Below are 21,687 nucleotides of genomic sequence, written 5' to 3' on the forward strand. Positions count from 1 at the left end.
TGGGGTTATATCACTGGACTGTTGTGCTCTGTTGCTTTAAATGTGTTCTAATATTGATCTTAGTTTCCATTTTAATATAATGCTTGTTTAATTCCTATTTAATATTTGTATACTTACTGTTTTTAGCTTTTAAATACTGTTTAAAACCTTGGGTCCCTTTGGAGAGAAAGGTGGGATATAATCATACAAATAAACAAACCTGAACTCGGCAATTTTAGTGTTTAAGACAAGAAGTCCCAGTGAGCATGGCATACATGGCCAGGTTGGTCAACGGATTGCAGGATTTATAGTTTTAAAAGGGAACTTCCCAAGCTTTGTTATTCTGCAAGCTACTTCCCTTCTGTTTCAGAATAGAAATATGAGAACAGGGAAATTCTGTTTTAAATTACAGTGTTAAATACTGTTTCTGCTGGAAAGCAATAAAACAAACTCTGAATTCATTACTTTCTATGTCCTTGTTAGTTTTCCTTTTATGCAGGTTGTGAGGCTGGTTGAAGATAGTCAGGCAAGTTGTCACTTACATTATACTGCTGAACAAGCACATAGAAGTCCAGAGGGCTCCAGGTCATTACAGGCCAGAAACACAAAAGAGCAGATGTAATCTGCCACTGGGAAGCCTGCCAATCCTGCCTCTTTATACCAAAGTGTTGGATGGATGCAGAGAAAGCCAAGGCACCACCCTTCTGACCTAGTGCAATTTCGCAGTAACAACATCCAACACCAGTGAAGTGGAAGTGCAAAGCAGAGAGCGAGGGGGGGAAAAAAGCTAGATGCAATGCTTTTCACACAACCAGTAATTGTGTATGTGTTCCTTTCCCCCTCCCAAAGCAAACTGCAGTTGTGCTTGCCACAACCACCAATCCAGAATGAGATCAACAAACCCATCCTTGGTGTAAAGCAGGCAGAAGCGGATGAATAAAAAAACCATACATGTATATAAACTGCTTCAAACTGGGATGATGGTGGTGGTGGTGGGTGTCTTCAGTTATTCTCACTGGCTCTCTGCTTCTATTTGATAACTAGCTACCAACCTTTAAGAGGATTCATCCCCTTAACTCACAGCTGTTAAGGTGATGAGGAACTTTGCCAAAAGCTTTACGAAAGCCCAACTATGCCAACCAGATAATTTTTATCTACATGGCTGCTGACATACTCAAATAACTCTAACAGGATAGCGAGACAGGGCTTGTTGTTGTTGTTTAGTCATTAAGTCATGTCCGACTCTTCGTGACCCCATGGACCAGAGCACACCAGGCCCTCCTGTCTTCCACTGCCTCCCGGAGTTGGGTCAAATTCATCTTGGTTGCTTCGGTGACACTGTCCAACCATCTCATCCTTTGTTGTCCCTTCTCCTCTTGCCTTCACACTTTCCCAACATCAGGGTCTTTTCCAGGGAGTCTTCTTTTCTCATGAGATGGCCAAAGTATTGGCGCCTCAGCTTCAGGATCTGTCCTTCCAGTGAGCACTCAGGATTGATTTTCTTCAGAATGGATAGGTTTGATCTTCTTGCAATCCAGGGGACTCTCAAGAATCTCCTCCAGCACCGCAATTCAAAAGCATCAATTCTTCGGTGGTCAGCCTTCTTTATGGTCCAGCTCTCACTTCCATACATCACTACTGGAAAAACCATAGCTTTGACCATGCGGACCTTTGTTGGCAAGGTGAAGTCTCTGCTTTTTAAGATGCTGTCTAGGTTTCTCATTGCTTTCCTCCCAAGAAGCAGGCGTCTTTTAATTTTGTGGCTGCTGTCACCATCTGTAGTGATCATGGAGCCCAAGGAGGTAAAATCTGTCACTACCTCCATATCTTCCTCTTCTATTTGCCAGGAGGTGATGGGACCAGTGGCCATAATCTTAGTTTTTCTGATGTTGAGCTTCAGACCATTTTTTGCGCTCTCCTCTTTCACCCTCACCCTCACTTTTTGGAGACAGAGCTATCCTTTGCAAAAATCTTCTTCAGCAAGATCTGCCCTTCTGTGTATGTGTTGTTGTTATGTGACATCAATCCAGAACTAAGTTTTAACAGTTCCACATCCCCAGTGAGTTTCCATCACTGAGCAGGGCTTTCAACCCAGACCTCCTGAAACTTAGTTTGTTACTCTATCCACTACATCACACTGGATATCTATAATGGTGTGCTGTCAAGTCAATTTTGACGCACAGTTGTGTCCCTTTTGCAGGTTTTCTAGGTACAGAGTACTCAGAAGTGTTTCATCATTCCATTCTTCTGGGGGCATCCTTGGACTGTTTAGCTTACCAAGGCCACAGAACGTGGCTCTTCTCTTGGGACTCATAGGGGGGAATTGAACTCCCAACCTCTGGCTCCACTAACTCAAAGAGTTATCCAGTCAGCTCAGTGAGTTAGGTATCTGCCACCAAAACACCTGCAATGAATGCTAAGTAACTAACTTTGATTTTTTTTCTAGATGTTTCTCTTAATTTCTGCTCTTTTCACATCAGCATCAGAGAGAAAAAGTAGTAGGCACAAAGCCAGGAAGAGTCAGGCTAATTCTAACAAAATCACAGTTTCACAGAGCGATGTGCAAGTTCAGTGGCACTGAGGGCCAAAATCTTCCTTCCAGCATTCGAGGGCCATGCCATACTGGGAAATGAGTAACACTAGATGAAAATTTTTTAAAAAATGGATGTCCTGTTCCTGTTTTAATTTCTTTTGAGGAGGGGACCAGGTGGCTGTGACCACTCCCTATGCAAAATTCACCACTCCTAAATGTCTCCAGGAGCAGAAAACCACACCTAATTATTCTTTGAAAGGGCTGGGTGCCCTCAATACAACCTCGGGGATGCACGCAGCCTGTACAGTAGTCTACCCAAATCACTACTTTAGTACAGCATTTGATCACAACCCTAACACCAGAGTTTTGAACAAGCATCCCTGAGGGCCTCCAACTCACTTCAGCAACAACTGGCCTTGCTGTCACATTGCGGTGTCTTCCACAGGATATGTGCCTAGGCACGAGGAGTGATGGGCAGATGGCTGCTGCCTAACCAGATGAAATCAACTTTTCAGCTTCTGTTGGTGCTATAATGAAACATGTGCATAAGTAACAAACAATTCTGCATATGTCATTCCAGATAAAAGCTTACAAGACTGTTGACTTGAACCACAAATTCATGTGCTGCCATTACACATGGCTGGATTCCTTTGGAGAGTGTTTATTTCTATATATGCTTCAGAGTCCTGTTTACCGCTGTTAAAAGCTATGCAGGTTTTAATTCCCATTATAATTATTATTTTATGGTTTGCAGTCTCAGGGATCAAATTGTTTCCTAGGACAGATGAGGAACCTCAGTGCAGTGTCTGGTGTAGAACCTTAAGCTGATGACCATCTTGATGCGGGAAGACCACTACCCAGTTCCAAGTCAGCCTTATTACCTGTTGGTTTAAAAACTTTTAACCTTGCAATATAAGGCTAATTAAATATTGAAGGCTATCAGGTGTGCACTCTTTAGTTTAAAGGTCTCCATTCCCTGTCCATGATGCTCCCTCCTTACAGGATATAGTGCCTGTCAGGCAACTGTAATACCCCTAACATTTTGCAGTACCACAGAGCTTGACTCTCAGTCAGTTGTCTGCATTGGAAATCAGAAATAGAGGGATTTTTCCCTCTCCTTTATGCCCCGTCTGTAAATTATATAAAACATTTGATGGCTCTTGTTTTTCATGCTAAAGATCCTATAATTCTAGCTGAGGCATTTCCAACAGACTTCTAGGTGTTGTCATTCAGAAAAAATATAAATATCCCATCCTTACCTACAAATTAATGACCTCTAAAAGTTCTTATCATTAGAAGCCCTGTTCAGACCTTGATGACCAAGTACTTATAATTAATTAAGGCTGCAGTGCTCTATCTACTGGGAGGAAGATCCATAGAATTATGTGGAATTTCCTTTTGACTAGGCATATGAATGATGGTGTTTTTAATTTACTTTAATCCCCATTTCATGGAGAAAGATGCAATTTAAAAAGGGAGGGAGCATCTCCCCTTTAATCATCCAGAAATAGACACAGCTGTTGCTAAAGCCTCTCCTTAAATAGTAGAAAGGCAATATTTCTGAGGAACAGAGAAAACGAGTCTCATGCAACCCTCCTACTCCCACATGCGATGAGATCAAGCCTACAAGATCAAAAGAAATCTTAGAAACAGATTTGCTGTGTAAGGAGAGGCCAGAAGAAGCCATCGTATTGGATGGAATGAATGATACCTGACAAGAAATCAAGGGGGAAATCCAAATCCAGGAGACCTCATCACTCCAACAGATGCTGCACCCACGAACAAAGCCTTCAAGCCCCTGCCAGCCCTGATCCAGTGATGAATACTGAGCAACTCGTCTGACTCACAGAAAGATCTCCTGTGAGTAACGAAGCTGGGCCCTAAAGAAGAGCACCCACAACTTCCTCCTTCTCTGGAAGATGAACTCCTTAGGAGGTGGAGGAGGAGAAGGAGAGGGAATCTGCCTGCAACCTTTGCTTCTCAAACACAGACGCCTCCAGTAGAGGAGGAGATGGAAAGGGATGGAGAGCCAGCAAAGACTATAGAAACAAGGAGCTTTGCAGCCACCAATGCTGTTTCTCAGTATGGCAAGATGCAGGATAAAAATGTATTTATGTCATACATTTTTATCAGTATGTCAGCAGCAGGATAAAAATTCTTGCAGCAAACCATGAGGGAGAATACTTTAAGTCATACACACGAAGAAAACCTTTCACTTCAATAGATATTCATGGGGGAGGCTTCATGTATGATCCTTAAAGCAAGAACTTCCTAGTTTTGGTTCTTTAGTGGTACATTTCAAACACACATGAAGTACTAGTTTCATATTAAGAATCTTAGTGTTGCTTGCCACAATTTGTTGAAATCAGGGAGGGATGATCTCCTACTCCACAATTCCTTTCTCACATTATGCCAATATTGCTTTTATCTCAGCCATTAGTGTGATAGTACATTTGGAAGCGAAGGAGGTTCTTAATAATAGTCCAAATTTCCAGCTCTCCCCCTGTAGAGCCTAAAAATGCAGGCAGCTGGATCATATCCAACTGCCTGCATTTAGCTTAAATTTTGGAAACTTTGCAGTGACCGCCAGTCAGTCATGGAAAGCAGTCATCAGAAACATCTCTCCTCATTCACATGCACAGGTAGTCCTTAAGAGATGTACAGATTGAAACAAATCCTTGAGTCGCAGCCTGAATAACTATATTCCTCTAAAGCCAGAGGGCTATTCAATCCCTATTCCTGAATGGAAAAATGTCTCCTTGACAGACCCCCCCCTCTGCCTCAAATGGTGCTGTGAGCTTAACTAGGCAGGGAAGAGGAAGAGAAATGTAATAAAGAAATCTACCATTGGTATGCAATTGCTGAACCCACACCATGAAAGAGAAAGAATGGACGGTTGGGTTCTAAGCGGACTTGGCCATTCATTAGATTGCCATGCATTGACCTGAAGTGCCAATGGGTGGGGGGGGGAGGAGAGGGTAAGTAAAATTCTACAGAGCCGCCACTAGTGCATTAACATGCAAATAGCCTGCCCTTCATTTACAAGGTTGGTGCTCCTCTGTGAGATTACAGTGAAGACTCTTCCCTCTCCCGCAGGAAAGAAGTGTTGGAAAAATTCACATAACCCTTTGAGAGTTCCCACAACCCTGCACTTGTTCACAAGTGCGCAGGGCAGCAAAAGGCAAGCTGGAAGGCACCACTGTGAAAGCAATTACTTAATGCTCCAGAGATTAAGCTGCTTGTCTCATCTTGGGACTTTATTATTCAAGAGAGAACAAAGAGCGAGGAGGTATTAATCTATGGTTCATAATGCACACTTTTCTACAACAGACCTTTATGAACCTACAGAGCGTTGCAAATTATAAAAGGAAGAGTTCGCCCGAGCAGGAAAATGGTCTCAAATTAGAAATAATATCTAAATTAGAGGTTATCTTAGGTCTTTAAATCCTTGTGATAGGGTTCTGAGTAAGTTAAGGGCAGCTCTTGTTCTTGGGCGGGAAATAACCAAGTGGGCTCATTTTGAACTTTTAACAGATTTATTAAACTTAACATCCAGAGAATCAACAACAACCTCTATGGGTTCAAAACAGCTTAATTCAGGTAGCTGACCGTAAGAATTAGATAATACATTAAAGAATGAATTCTTCTGTTTCACTGTGGAGCCCGACCAAAACGCTCTCTGTCCATTGGCTTCCATAACGGTGTGTTCCTCACTGCACAAATTGTGCCACAGCACGGGTGACGTGCCCAGTCTCCCTCGAGGGGTGGTTGGTTGAATGTGGCCTCAGGATGAATTGCCCTCCTCGAGTGACCCCTCGGGAATACAGTGGTGCCTCGCTTAACAGGCGCACCGCAGAACGACGGAATCGCATAGCAATGAGGTATTTGCGATCGCAAATGCGATCGCATACCGATGGCCCCTATGGGCAAAACTCGCATTGTGAAGATCGGTAAGCGTTTCGCTTACCGATCTTCGCATTGCGATGTCGGGGGAACAGCTGATCGGCGGTTCCAAAATGGCCGCCGGAAGCCCCAAAATGGCCACGTGCAGCGTTTTTGCGCCCTGCCCTCACTTACCGAGGGTGCAAAAATGGCTGCCGGACCCTGGAAACATCGCTGAACGGTGAGTTTTTTGCCCATTTGGAACGCATTAAACATCGTTCCAATGGGCTTCCCCGTTCCGTTTAGCGATGTTTTCACATGCGAGGCACCACTGTACTACTATCGCCCATTCCGGTGTCTCAGTCACAGTTATACCTTCTTTCTTGGGAGCTGGATCCGGCAAAAATTCTCCAACTTTCAAGCTGGGAAAGTCCTGCAAAAAGTCGCACACTTTCTGGTATTCAGCTTCTCTTCCCTCTTTCATCTCTTCACGGGGTATTCTGAATGTTCTCCCCCTTCATCCTCCTTTTTATCGTCCTCCCATACCGACAATGTTAGCTCCTCCCCTTCCTTTCCTTTCCCCTCTTCCACCAAAACAAACCTCTGTCTTTATTCCATCCCTCTCATCCCCTTTGACAATCACCCCTTCTGTTCCCTCTCTTCGTTCTTCTATCACTGATTCTTTTACTTGAGGAGACGGCGCACTCCTGTCACATTCCACCTTGCCTACTTCTCCTTCACAATCCTATTCACCAAATGACAACTTCATTTACCAAATGACTTTTTTGCCATATTTTATTTATATTTGCCAAATACATTGAATTTAATTTAGTACAGCAGGTTTCAAAGAAATTTCCTTATTGCTGAACAATAATTGTTCAATATATGCAAAGTTTATAAAACAATGACATTGGAATTGAACCTCGTGGTGCGGTAGTTAAACGGCTGTAATGCGGCCAAAACTGACCAGGGCTTCAGTCCCAGGTAGTTGGCTCAAGGTTCACTCAGCCTTCCAGTCAGTAAAATGAGTACCCAGCTGGCTGGGGGGAGGGGCAATGTGTAGCCTGCATAATTAACTTGTAAGCTGCCCAGAGAGTGATTAAAGTGCTATGGGGCATATATAAGCAGCACACTTTGCTTTTTTTATTCTTGTTGTGTGCCATCAGGTTGCCTCTAACTTATGGCAACACTATAAGAATGAATGACCTCCAAAATATCCTATCCTCAATTGCCCTACTCAGCTCTTGTAAACTCAAGGCCATGGCTTCCTTTATGGAATCAATCCATCTCATATTTGGTCTTCCTCTTTTCCTCCTGTCTTCAACTTTTCCAGCATTATTATCTTATACGCTTATGTCAGGAATAAGATACACTTATGAATCCAGCTACCATATTTTTCCATGTATAAGATGCCCCCATGTATAAGATGCCCCCCCCTTTTCTAACCCCAAATTAAGAAATCTAAGTGAAGCTTAGCAAATGTAGGATAAAAAGGATCAAAGTGCTGCAGGATGGCTTTGATCCCTGCTTTCTCCCTTTGTGCTAAGCCCCGCGTGACTTAGCAAAAGGAGGGGGAAAGGGATCAAAGCAATTCCACGACTACACAATCATTTTGATCCCTTTCCCCCCTATACAGCCACGGGACTTAGCAAGCAGAGGGAAAAGCAGGGATGAAAGCGATCCTGGATCACTTTGATCCCTGCTTTCCCCTCCACTTGGTTTTTTTCTCCTCAGCTTACTTCCGTGTATAAGACAATCCCCAATTTTTAGTCTAAAGATTGCAGACAAAAGTATAGTCTTATACACAGAAAAATACGGTCCATATCAAATATTTCTTATTAAACTAACCATGATAGGGCAATAGATGGGGGCAGTCCCTAGCTATAAAAGAAGACTGGCATTGAGAAGGGAACCCTGGAACCTATCAGTGAACAGTCAAAGCTAACCCCTTATCTTCAGCACAGAAATGCAACTTCATTTTGTAGAAAAGTGAGATCAGCTTTATGACTTACGAGTTGCCATAGGCCAGATGGTGAGCATCATAGGAAGAAAGGAAGTTGCTGTAAACTGACTGAGGACACAGGCCCATGTAATTCATTATTGCCAATTCTGACTGGTAGTTATTTGTTCCAGGATTCTTTCCCAGTCATATTTCATCTTTCCTGTAAACCCCAGTTTAAGCTCATTCCAAGCACCAACAAGGTCTGCCTCTGCATAACTTCCAAAATTGAACAAGATTTGAAATGTTCAAGGTGATGGGACTGTAGCATAACACATGACCAATTAACACCAAATATTCGGCAAGCATGCTGGGAAACACTATCCACCACTCACCCCCATATTTTGCCAGATCCCTCATTTTGTCTGACACTGATTCACCTGCCAGAAATCTGATGGTGATTTACACATGTTTAGTTAAAATGTATAAGTCACCATGGCAAATTGTCTCTAACTAATGAGGCACTGGGCATTTTATGAAGTGAGTGTCAAGCAACATGACTGGCATCTTGTCTATTAGTGGCAATTCATCACAGTGAGTTAGGCAATATCACTTAATAAACATATAACTGACAAGATTCTGGCCACATTGAAAAGAAAAAGAAACTTCCTGGCTTCAGGAAGCATGTGTTAAAATTAATAGCAGATAAGATTTCTTTATTGATGGTTGTTGTGGGTTTGTCAGGTTCTTTGGCCATGTTCTGAAGGTTGTTCTTCCTGACGTTTCGCCAGTCTTTGTGGCCAGCATCTCCAGAGGACTGGAGTAGGAACTCTGTCCATGCTCTGTTGTTGTTTGTTGGATAGTTGAGTGTTTGTTGGATAGTTGAGCATTTATAGCGTTTCACCACATTTATTGGGTTTACAAATCATCCATCACCCTCTCTTCTTGAACTCTACTTAAATCAATTTAGATCAATGGGTTTAAAATTTCCTCCAAGAAATCTTTTGCATGTTGTGAAATCTTTATAGATAGTAGAAAACTCAAAGACATGCAATATGTACAATCATTTATTTATTACTCCTGTAGTTAGATATTACAGCAGGTGATGAGAAGAAGTGAGTAAACTGATAATAATAACAACCACCACCACCACCTTTGAACTGCAGAGCTGGAAGGGACCCTGTGGATTATCGAGTCCAGACCCTCTCAAGAAGCCATAGTGGGGAATTGAACTCCCAACCTGTGGCTCCACAGCTAGAGACCTAAAGCCACTGAGCTATTCAGCCTATAAATGATCTTATCTGCTATTACTAAGAACTTTCATCAAGCTTGCAAGGAGCTCCACAAAATTACAAACACAGTTTGATGGCACTGCATGGTTGATGCATCAACTGGAATATAACAGCCTAGTTCAGATGTCATGTTTAAACTGCTCCCCGGAGTTGCAAACTGTCAGGAACTTTGTTCTCAACTACGGTTTGGTGCAAGATTGGAGCAAGTCAGTATTACAGCAATATGGGGACGTGTTTCTTCTAATTAATCCCATGGCATTGGTCCCAAAGGGGGTTTTATTCCCCTTGTTGCTTGGTACTGATGAGCTAATCTTGAAATTAGATCAATCTGCTTGGATTAACAAACTGCTGTGTGGAGTCACAGTTGTCAGGACAACGAACAGAAAATGTATCCTATTAATCCCCCTCAGAACAGAGCTGCTTTCATGCAGCCCTAGCTGGGTATACATTTATCAACAAAGCCAAGCAAATGAATGTTATTATTGTTATTTGCATCAAGCACCTGGGTAACAAAAGATGCTCGTGTTCATTATGGGGTGAATTACTCATTACAAGACCACATCCATAAACAAACGGGTGATATCTGGATGAAGAAAGGTATCTGAATGACATTTTCCTTTGAGAGCTATCCGCTTCACAACAGCACATAGTGAGTTCTTTCCAAAATCTCCTCACACCTACAATGGATATTTATATACCACAGTGCACAATATAAATCTCTCTTTCCAAGAGAGAGAAGATTATACACTCCTTATACAGGGCAGTCCTAACCAGGAGCTATAGCGAAACAGCTGCCTTGGGAAGCAGACAGATTCAATGCGTTGAAAATAAACAGGCATAGGTGTGATATATCCCGCCTCATACCCCTTATCTTAGCCTGTTCCTTTCAGGCTCATATCCTCTCACTGTAAAGTAAAGTTCAGCTACCAGCCCAGTTGTTTTCTCTGTGTGGTATACATGTGGAGGGTGCTGGGAGCTGGTTGGAAAAATTCAGCATCCTCTTTTCTTCCAGTACTACCATGTCCTGGGGTAATAATGGGATGATTTCTGTGACATTTCACATTTTCTCTGCAACTTAACAGTTTTGAACCCATAAGCAAGCACAAACATGTTTATGAATAATCTAGCCTTTCTCACCACATTACTCATAAACATGTTCAAAGCCACCCATAAACTGAAACATAGGTTGCCCGGGGGGGGGGGAATGACATGTCATAGAAATCCTCCCCCTAATAATAATAAGAAGAAGAATCATAGAAGAGTGAAGTTGGAAGGGGCCTACAAGGCCATCAAATCCAACCGCCTGCTCAATGCAGGAATACAATCAAAGCATATCTGCCAGGTGATTAGATGACCTCCGGTCAGCTCTGATTTACAACAAAACAAACAAACCTCCCAAGGCTTTTTTAAGGTTTTTGGTCTGTTTGTTTTGCTGTAAATCAGAACTGACCAAAGGGTCACCCAAGGTTTTTTAAGCATAAATTACTCATAATTGGTTTACCAGTCCATTTTTCCAATGACACTTTGGGACTGTTCATGGCACAATAATCCCATCTGCCACCCATGTTCTGGATGATCTTGGCTAGTTTCCCTCCCAGGAGGCACAGTGGTGTTCATGCTCCAGGCCCTTGGCTGGTGCATCAGCCCCCTAACCTACTACCAGCACTTTAGTTGTGGGGCAGCCCTATCCTTATGACAAGCAAATGAACTGAAGTTATCAGAGGCAGGACACCCTAATACTGTGGTCTCCAACCTTGGGCTTCCAGATGTTCTTGGACTTCAACTCCCAGAAGCCTTCACCATCACCTCTGATGGCCAGGATTTCTGGGAGCTGAAGTCCAAGAACATCTGGAGGCCCAAGGTTGGGGACCACTGCCTTAATACACCTAAGGTCAAGGCAGGCCTGTGATATGTAGTGTTTAAAGTGCTGCTCAGGAGATCTGGGTTCTAATGCCCATTTGGCCATGAAACATACTGGGTGACCCCTCTCTGGATCAACAGCAGGGATGTATATGTCATGAATAAATAAGGTCTTGAGTCTGATTCAGCCTGGCTGTCTTCATGTTCAGCACTGTATAGGTAATAACTCTGAGATGCATGGATTCAGAAAACATTAATAGCACAAGCTCTGTCAGAGTAGAACGGTCAACAAGGTGGTGGATGCATGAATGGAAAGCGCTGGTCTAGGCAGCATATATTCAGCATTAAAGTCAAAAAGGCAAGAGCTAAGGTAAAAACCGACTCATACAAGGAACAACCAGAAAACCAAGGAAATCCCAAGGTACCAGCATAGTTTGGCCAGCAAACTCTTACAAGGGTCAAGGGCAGATATTGTCTACAGAAGAAAGAACAGAAAGGGAGCAATCACTGCAGACTGGGAGCCCAAGAAAAAACTCAGTAGCTTGTGTCCTGGCTCATAGGAGCTACTTGGATGAGTTCAGGTCAGGTAAATTAGGTATTATCTAATAAAAATAAAAAATACTGTAACCAGGTGGTACTTTATTCTGTTCAGCTTTTTAAAGTGAGGACAGGATTGGGTTGTGTTTCCAAACAAAGCTTTAGACTGGCCAGTTTATAAAGATGTCCTGATGGGTTGCCTGGATAGGGAGACAGCTGGACAGAAGGGAAAGGACTGCCATTATCCAGGGTTATGTAAACTGGGGAGGACTAATTTGACAAACACAGTGACAGCTGACTTTCTACTCTCTAGAACAACGACGGGCAACTTTGGAAGATCCAAGGGGCAAATTTCCCTTCCAGATTCACTGCCAACCACATGGTCTTGCCCTCCTCACTGTATAGCACCAAAAGGGGAGGGGGTTAACCCCTCATTTTACAACTACAATTGTATCAAAACAAGGCGCACGGGGCCATGCACTTTGGCTTCAAGGAGAACCATATCCCCCGGAGCATGATTCTCCATCTTCCACTCGGCTATGAAACTTGCTGGGATCTCTTTACCTGACCTACATCGTAGGGCTGTCGTGAGAATAAAGTGGGGAGCCCAAAAAGTGGGTACTCCAGAGGCCAGAAAAATACTTGCAGTGCTGATCCTCGATTTAGAACTTTCTCTTCCTGAGTGCGCCTGGCAGGAGCCCTGCTTTCACAGACTTCTGGAACTAAATGAATATTTTAATCAAGGTGATAGGGTGGTGTCTGCAAAAATAAAAAAATGGATGTGAAAAAGCTATAATGAATCATCTTCTCTGTACAGCGAAGTAAAAAAAAGTAAACAGAGAAAAAGGTCTTTGTGTGAAGTTTGATTAGGCTCACAGATCACAGGGTGTGAATGCATTAGTTTATAAATACAGTGGTGCCTCGCTAGACGATGATAATCCGTTCCACTGAAATAGCTGTTTAGCGAAATCATCGTCTAGCAAAAAGCTAATCATCGTCTAGCAAAAATCGGTTTGCGAAGCAGGGACCAAACATTGTCCAGTGAAATTCCCCCATAGGAATCACTGTTTTGCGAATCGCTATAGCAATCGCAAAAAGTCAATGTCTAGCAAAAAAACTGTCATGCGGGGTAACTGTTTAGCGAGGCACCACTGTACTGCACAAGACTTATAATCAAAAACAAGGCTGACAAGCAGCAGATTACATATATAATAAGCAGGGTGGATAAAAATAAATGATTTTTAAAATCAGAATGACTGAATGAACACTAATCAGATTTTTTTGAAATTGTGATTTAAATTGATGTACTTTAAATCCATTCTGTCCCGATAATATACAATATACCTACACATGCACAGAACTATGTACATGCAAATATATATACAGAAAATGCAAATTATACTTTAGAGTCTTTAGGCTGGAATGAATAACTGAATGCTATTAGAGAATATAATATAATAATCACTTAGATAATAAAAGCTTAGATCACCTGGCAGTTATGCTTTGATTGTATTCCTCCACTGAGCAGGGGGTTGGACTTGATGACCTTGTAGGCTCCTTCCAACTTCACTTTTCTATGATTCTATGATAAAGGAATGTCACTTAACCCCAACGAAAGTGATCATAGGCAGCAATGTGCTACACACATATTCTACTGTGCACAAAAGAACCCCTTCCCTTACAGAGAGTGGGGCCAGCTATAAGAGTCCTGAATACTTAATGTGCACTGCTATTCAGCAGTACATGCATAATGCCACAACACTGCAGATCCTTCTCCCACTTTGGGGATGGCTATATTTCCACACCTCAGCAGGGTGTGATTTTTTGTACCACTTATGGAAAAATAAATAACATTCAGATAACATTTATGCCATTCAAATGTTTACAGAAGCTTGCTTTTCTACATGTTTATCTCTTGTTGGCTTGGGTATTTATTAAGAACTTTATGCCACATGGTTCAAGGCAATGGTTTCACATAATGCAATGAGCCCAACAATATATTCAATGGAGGGGAGAAGATGTAATAAGCAACCTTTGAAAGCCTCAGGAAAGGCTCAGAATATGCTATTTTTGTAGCAGGAGGAATGGTAGGAGGAGGAATAACACCAATTTCCTCACAAAGATGTTCAGCAATTTCATAAAATATATAGGCAAGATATCTTAGGTTCCCCTTCTCCCCAAAGGCAGTGGATGTACCAGAAAGCCTTGCATCACTCAAATACCCTCCTCAGTGGCCAGCTGCATGCTATGCAATTTTTTTAATACACACCAGTATACATGCCCTATGAATGGCAGAGACTATGCACATGTACGTCTTTAAACTTCCAAGTGCCTATCTTTAGGAAAGCTGACAGAGCCCCAAGATACAGGTACAGTATATCATCCTCCCTTAGCTTTCTTGCTAACACCGTCTAGCCCTGGCTACTATATTTTCTGTAGGAAGCATCAACCTCCCCAGAGAGATGAGGGCACACTCTGTAGCAAACCCAGGTTTGTGTCTGTAAGTTGTTTCCAACACCCCCTGGTACATGGACCTTCTCCTATATTCTCAGGACATTTGCTTTCTGAACATCAGCAACAACTTAGCAAAATATCCTTTGGCATCCTTACAGACCCATTCATTACAGCGTAAATACTTGTAGACTAGACTTGTACACACACTAGTCTTGCCACCTGTTCCTTAATTCAAGGAACAGTTCCTCTCATATGAGTCTTATCTGTGAGACGCACTACAATTAAAACAACTTGGATTACAAGAATGACATAAAATAACTCTGGGCACACAACTTTTTAAAACTGACTCACAGCTGTTTCTTATTTTGGAGTTTGCAGAACTGTCCAAAAACAATTTGCTGTCTGTCCTGGAGTAATAAGAACAAATGGCTGGCATGCCTCTTCTCCACCCAGTATACCAAGGTGTAGAGTGCTTTATACCTGCCAAAGTTATTTTGTCAGAGAAGGCAGGAAGTTCCTCAATTATCTCTCCCCACCTTTAGCAGGAAAATGTATAATAACCAAATAACCAATAATTTGCTGCCCCTTCATCACACTCAAAATTAGCGGCTTCATTCTGGATACTGACAGGGCTGCCCTTATTTATTTTATTTATTTATTTGATTTGTATCCCGCCCATCTGGTCTATACGACCACTCTGAGCGGCTTCCAATATAATATAATCAATAAAAACACCGTCTGCAGTCCTAAGATGCTAGCCTTCCCCAACCCGCTGACTCTCCGACTTTTTTAGACTAGAGCTTCCAACACTCCCAGTCAACATAGCCAAGGTTCAGGGATGATGGGAGTTGTAGTTAAAAAAAAGATTGAGAAGCCTCAGCTTGCAGAAAGAGACTTCGCCGCTATCCTCATCATCATGCGCGCGCACACACCACCAACAGCCCCCCCCCCGGGAACAGAGGACCCCCTACCTGGGAGTAAACCCAAGTCAATGTAGGTGGAAGCAAGAGTTACTTGATCGCGATCAAAGAAGGAAAAGATTGGCGCGCCCCTCCTGCCAGTCTCCCCTCATTGGAGACAAACTCTTCGAAGTCCATCCTCGCTTACCTTCCTCCGAGGGAGCCGAGAGGAGGGGGCGCCTCCTTGCCGCCTCCTCCCGCTTCGGGGGAGGCCCCCCCACCCGCAGCCAGCCCGGCGCTCCTTCTCTCCCGACGCATTGTCGGCAAGTTCAGCCACAAGGGAGGCAAGAGCGCGCAAGGGCTCCGCGGCCGGGCGCGCGAGGGGGGCGCGGGGGGGGGAGAAGAGGAGAGGGGGGGAAGCAATGGCCAGGAGGACCAATCCGCTCCTAGAGAGGGCGTGGCCTGGGAGAGAGCCCGCCAGGGGAGGCGAGCGTGGCTTCGTTTCCATGACAGCCCGCCCGGGGGGAGGGGGGAACCCGCCGAGTGTGGCCGAGAGAGGGGCTGCTTTCGCCGCGTCCTTGTCTGCCCGCCCTACTCAATGGGGAGAGCGCTAGTATCCATTCCCCTGTACTGTATACACTTGTATTTAGAGGGAATTCCCATTCCCGGGAGGGCCAGAACGGCGGTCACAGCCTCTGGTCAACCTGGACTCTTCAGATAATGTTGTCCTAATACGGCCAAAGTGGATGGAAGTTTTAATTTTAATTGTATTTTAATCATTTTATCTTTTATTGTATTTTAATTGAATTTTAATTGTTGTAAGCCGCTCAGAGACCTTTGGGTAGAGTGGGTGGCATATAAGTTAAATAAATAAATAAATAAAATAAGTTGTAGTTGTTACAGTAGTTATAAATCCCTCTGTTTTTGTTGTTGTTGTTACTAAAGATGCTATGGCTAATGCTTTTTTGGAATGCCAGGTCTCTTTTTTTATGGGTTATTGTGCCTGGTTATTCATTGGGGAAAGCAGATTAATATTAGTTCTTAACAGTGTTTCTATGCTGCTCACTTACAAAGATCTCTGGATGGACTGCAAATGCTACAATATAATAAAATACAACTGTATGCTAGTTTTCCTGGAAAAGCAATCAAACAAAGTTAAGAAACTAAGCTTCTCTCCGTATCACAACTGGGTACAGACGCCCATCTCTGTGGGAAATACACTCTTGTTTGCATTCAGAGATTCTAGGACAGCTTTTCTTGGCCTGGGTTGCTCTAGAGGTTTTGCAATACCGGCAGTTTGAGCCAACATAGCTATATTTAGGGATAATGGGTACTGTGGTTTAAAAGCTTGGGGGGTGGGTGGGGCAGAGAGAGAAAGGCATTTCCAGTATCATTTCTCACACATCAGGATTGAACCCTGGAAAACAGAAGGGTAGAGGAGAAAGAATAGGTGGCACATACCAGGGTTTAACAAGTTGAACCTAATTTTCCCTGATCCAAAGACCTGTTTATATCTAGGTAAAAGTTAAGCAGGAAATATTGATTTTAACAGTCAATAAACATATTTGAAGCAGCATTACATGCAAAACAATTTAAAGGATCTTTTCCCTGTTCAAGCATTGCTATTTCTACCAGTAAACCATGGACAGCTCCTTTCAATGCATCATTTTGTAAAACATACATGAACTGGTACCATGAAGAGGTTTATGTTACGAACCATAAAGTCAGAACCAACTTACAGAGACCCTAATAGAGTTTTCAAATCAAGTGAGATATTTAATGGGTTATTTTACTAGTTCCAACATTCCTCCCCATGAATTTCCATGGCTGAGCAGGGATTGAAACACAGGTCACATGAGTCCTAGTCCACCACCATCCACTACATCAACCATTCTCAACAGGGGCCATATGGTCCTCCGGGAGGGTTGGCACATTTGAACGGGGCCACAGACTGAAACCAATTCTTCGCACACCACCTTATAAAGTTCTTTATGCAATTTACCGGTATATAACCCTAATTTGGCCCACATTTCCTTCATATTCTTATGGCCATGGACAAAAAAAGGGGGTTGAGAATGGCTGCACTACACCATACTGGTAAACGGCAGCCCATGAAAATACTCTGTTCCATATCCAACAGGCAGGGTGTGTCTGCATCTGTGTGTCTGGTGTGTGTGGGGATTAAAGATTAGGGCCAGTATTCAGTTGTATTACACAATCATCTAAGCATTCCCTATGTTCCAGCAGGCTCCTTACAGCATACACAGCATCACACTGGTTGCACATCCATTTGTATGTGTGACTACAAAACAGGAGGTCTCCAAAAACAGGGGAAAGCTTACACAAATTCCGGAACAGGATACTAGTCCAGGACTAAGGAGATATAGATGTAAAATCCTTACCCATCCATGACTGATCCGTGACTGGGTCAATCACAGGTTCATGTACTTCAGAGAATTGTTTCGATTTTTTTATCCAGTTGGGAAAGAACTCTTATACCATCTTAATCTCTGTGGCTCTCCCCTTCCCTTTCTCTCATTGACTACTCTGTCTTTTTCCTCCGTGGCTATTCTTTGTGCATATTCTTTTTTTTCTTCAGCTATTCACTCCTGCAGTAAGGCTGAATCCCAATACAGTATACTATTTCCCCCCAAAGTATCCACCTCAGTAACTCACTAGTTTCCTAAAGTTCTGGCAAGATGTGTGGGCACTTGCTACGCAATACTTCAATAAGCATATGCAGCCAGAGTTTATGAACATTTTCCTATGTAAAACAAGTGTCCTTCAGGTCTTGTATCTTCTAAACAACAGGGCAGATCAACTTCAAATTAAAAACAGCTTGCAGCAGGAATAATTTCCTTTTTAGGAAGCAGTAGTAAGCATTAGGAAAGTAACTACTGAATTAGCTTAACAGCAAAAACAATGGTAGCAAAACAAAATCACAGAGTGTGTGATTAGGAAGGTTTTTTGAAAATGTAAGTTAAAACTTTAACATTACTTGTCCAACTTTCTCCAAATGTTCAGAAGAACACTCCTGTGAACCTTTAATTTTATAGTCAACAGTGACTCATTGGAGATGTCCACGCCTAGAGCTGTTCAATTCATCATTTTCAAATATTTTTAAACCACTTTTCCCTTTTCTGTAACAAATTGGTGCTTATTCCCAAGATTTAGGTGAGCTTAAAATACAAAATGGCACATCCCTAGAATACATATTTTGGACCAGAACTGATGGTGGTGGTGATGTCCTGTCAAGTTGTGCTCAACGTATGGCAACCTCATGAATGAGCAATCTCCAAAATGTCCTGTCCTCAACAGCCCTGCTCAGCTCTTGCAAACTCAAGCCTCTGGCTTCCTTTAGGAAGTCAATCTATCTTGTATTCAGTCTTCCACTTTTCCTGCTGCCTTCCACCTTCACCAGCACTGTCATTTTTTTTCCAGAGAATCTTGTCTTCTCCTGATGTGCCTGAAGTAGGACAACCTCAGTTTCAATATTTTTGCCTCCTGACAGTTCAGGCTTGATTTGGACTAAGACCCACGTCTTTAGCTCTCCTCCAGCACCATATTTCGAATTAATAATTTTTTTTTCTTGTTGGCTTTCTTTACTGTCCAGCTTTTCACACCCATACGTGGTGACTGGAAATATGATAATGTGGATTATCTTTGTCTCCAGTGGTAAATACCCTTTATGATCTTTTCTAGTTCTTTCTTTGCTACCTTTCTGGGTCTCAGTTTTCTGATTTTTTGGCTAGTCTCCATTTGGATCGATGATTGACCCAAGGGACACAAAATCTTTCAATATTTTAATGTCTTTGTTGTTAATATTAAAGCTGTGTCGTTCTTTTGTAGTCATGATTGTTGTCTTCTTAATGTTCAACTGTAATCCTGCTTTGTCACTTTCTTATTTCACTTTCCCTAACAGTCGTTTCAAGTCATTGCAGCTTTCTGCCAGTAAGATGATGTTATCTGCATATCTTGTTACTGATTTTCTTCCACCAATTTTCACTCCTCCTTTATCTGAATTTAGTCTGGTTTTCCACATATACCTGTATATAGACTGAACAGAGAACGGAATAAAATGCGCCCTTATCTAACAGCTTTGCCCATAGGAAACCATTCTGTCTCTCCATAATCTGTCCTAACAGTAGCTTCTTGTTCACAATCAAGTGCTAAGGCATACCCATTTCTTTCAAAACAATCTATAGTTTCTTATGAACTACACAGTCAAAGACTCTGTTGTAGTCTATAAAGCACAGACTGATCTTCTTTTGAAACTTTTTGGTGCACTCCAGTAACCAGTGGATATCTGCCATATGATCTTCAGTACCTCTTCCTTCTTGAAATCCAATTTGAACTTCAGGCACTTCTTGCTCCATATAAAGTAAAAGCCTTTGTTACAACACCTTGAGGATCACATTGTTTTCATGGAAAATTAAAACAATGGTCCTGCACTCCTTGACATCTCCTTTCTTGGGAATTGAAATGCATATTGAACATTTCTATCTAAACCATTGTTACCTACAAGACCAATTAATCCAGGGTCTAAAACTATCTACTGCACCAATGTATTGGGTCAATTGCATACAAATGCTTTGCGTTTTCATACCCTTTCATGGCATGGAACAAAACCCTGCCCATGATCGTCTCAAGAGAAACAACCTTCCTCTAGATTCATAACAGAAAAAGTTTTGAATGAGACACTTACTCCTGTGCCTCATATTTATGAGAATGAGGGCCTGGGGAAAAATATTAAACTCTAGTATTACAACTGCAGCAAAGAACTGAGCTGAGCTCATTTCCTGTGTAACACCTGAACTCTTGCCATGTGCCTTCTTAGTCAAGAAAGTTGTAGAATGTGAAAGAAATAGGAATAAACATCCTAAAGTTATACAGTGGACCCTTGACTTACAGACGGCTTGACTTACAGACTTTTTGAGTTACAGACTTCTCTGGCCGCAAAATTTAGGTTTGACTCGCAGACTGAGATTTGACTTACAGACCAGAAAAAAACCAAAATGGAACAAAAACAGCCTGTCATGGGATTAATCGGTTTTCAATGCACTGTAGGTCAATGGAGACTTGACTTACAGACTTTTTGACTTGAGAACCGCCTTCCAATGCGGATTAAGTTCTCAAGTCAAGACCCCACTGTAACAGATTAATAAAAAAGCAAGATTAAATTGTAACATATTGCCTTGCACGGATGTAGCTTCCTCCTTTCTCAGATACATTTGTATTGTAGTTTAGGTCTCCCAGCCCTAACTTTCTGAAAATGCTCCGTGCTGTCCTCTACCTGCTTAAGTTATAAGCCATTGCTATCAGAAGAGCTCAATGGTTTAAGTCTCTGGCTGCAGAGCCAGCAGTTAGATGTTCGATCTCCCATTGTGTCTCCTTGGAGTAAAACCTGCCTGTGTAGTCTTGGACAAGCTGCCTAGTCCCATGCTACCCCCAGAAGAAAGGAAAGACAAATCACTTCTGAGTACTCAATACCTAGAAAACCCCAAAAAGGGTTGCCATAAGTCAGAATTGACTTGATCACATGCAATTATTATTATTTTCCTGAATATGCAGTTCTTGATGCAGCACATCTAAGGTTATTAATTCTGCACAGTATTAACACCATTAAATACCACAAATCCTACTATGCTGGTGGAAAAATACGCTTCTGACTTTAATGGTAATCAAAGCAAAAGTCAGCCAGAGTCCTTAAAACAGTGCCAGACACAAAACTGCTTGTGGCAGAAGCTGGATTAAATATAATGTTAAAGTAATTCCAGTGGCTTCTATACATCTGTCCTTGTATCAGATCTGTGGTAAGATTTTGATATTTAAAATCCAATATCACAATCTACTTAAAATTAGAAAAAGTGCTACCTCATATTCTCTGTCTTTAATTCATACTGTTGTTGAAATAATACAACGCCTCTTTTAAAAAATGAAGAGAGAAAATCAGTATCATGTGCAACAAAGAGGAACTGACTGGGAAGCTACTGATTACAGTAATGCTGCACAGGAAACAGTAACGTAAGCAGAAGATGGAAGCTATTGTTCAAATTTCAAGAGACCTTTCTTGAGCAGGACTAACTTCTGAATTAATGCTACAGAATGATCTTAACCATGAGGATATGCATTGCTGACTGTAGAGCCCCCTATAACGTGCCACATGGAATTAACATTTCAGTTCCACTCAATAGCGTAAGAGCCTGGTTGGATGAGACCAGAGTCTCATAGACTGTCTTTTAGGAAAGAATGAGCTAAAATAGGAATTGAGCATTTCTGCCTTTTCTTTGTCATCGGTTGTTTCTATCCTCA

The 21,687-nt window shown here is 42.2% G+C and overlaps 1 protein-coding gene across 2 annotated transcripts in view; it reads right to left on the reverse strand.

Annotated features, from left to right (window-relative positions):
- Nucleotides 1–15,722, reverse strand: part of NIM1K (NIM1 serine/threonine protein kinase) — a 47,558-nt gene extending 31,836 nt beyond the window's left edge. Inside the window, exon 1 of one of the 2 annotated variants that reach the window (XM_020783572.3) lies at nucleotides 15,584–15,722. The gene's annotated coding sequence lies outside the window, so the exon portion shown is untranslated. Of the gene's footprint in view, nucleotides 1–15,447 lie in introns of both variants that reach the window. The other variant, XM_078384457.1, reaches the window with a different exon arrangement.
- Between the last annotated feature and the right edge of the window lie 5,965 nt (nucleotides 15,723–21,687).

The sequence above is a fragment of the Pogona vitticeps genome, chromosome 2, assembly GCF_051106095.1.
Source record: "Pogona vitticeps strain Pit_001003342236 chromosome 2, PviZW2.1, whole genome shotgun sequence".
NCBI lineage: Eukaryota > Metazoa > Chordata > Lepidosauria > Squamata > Agamidae > Pogona > Pogona vitticeps.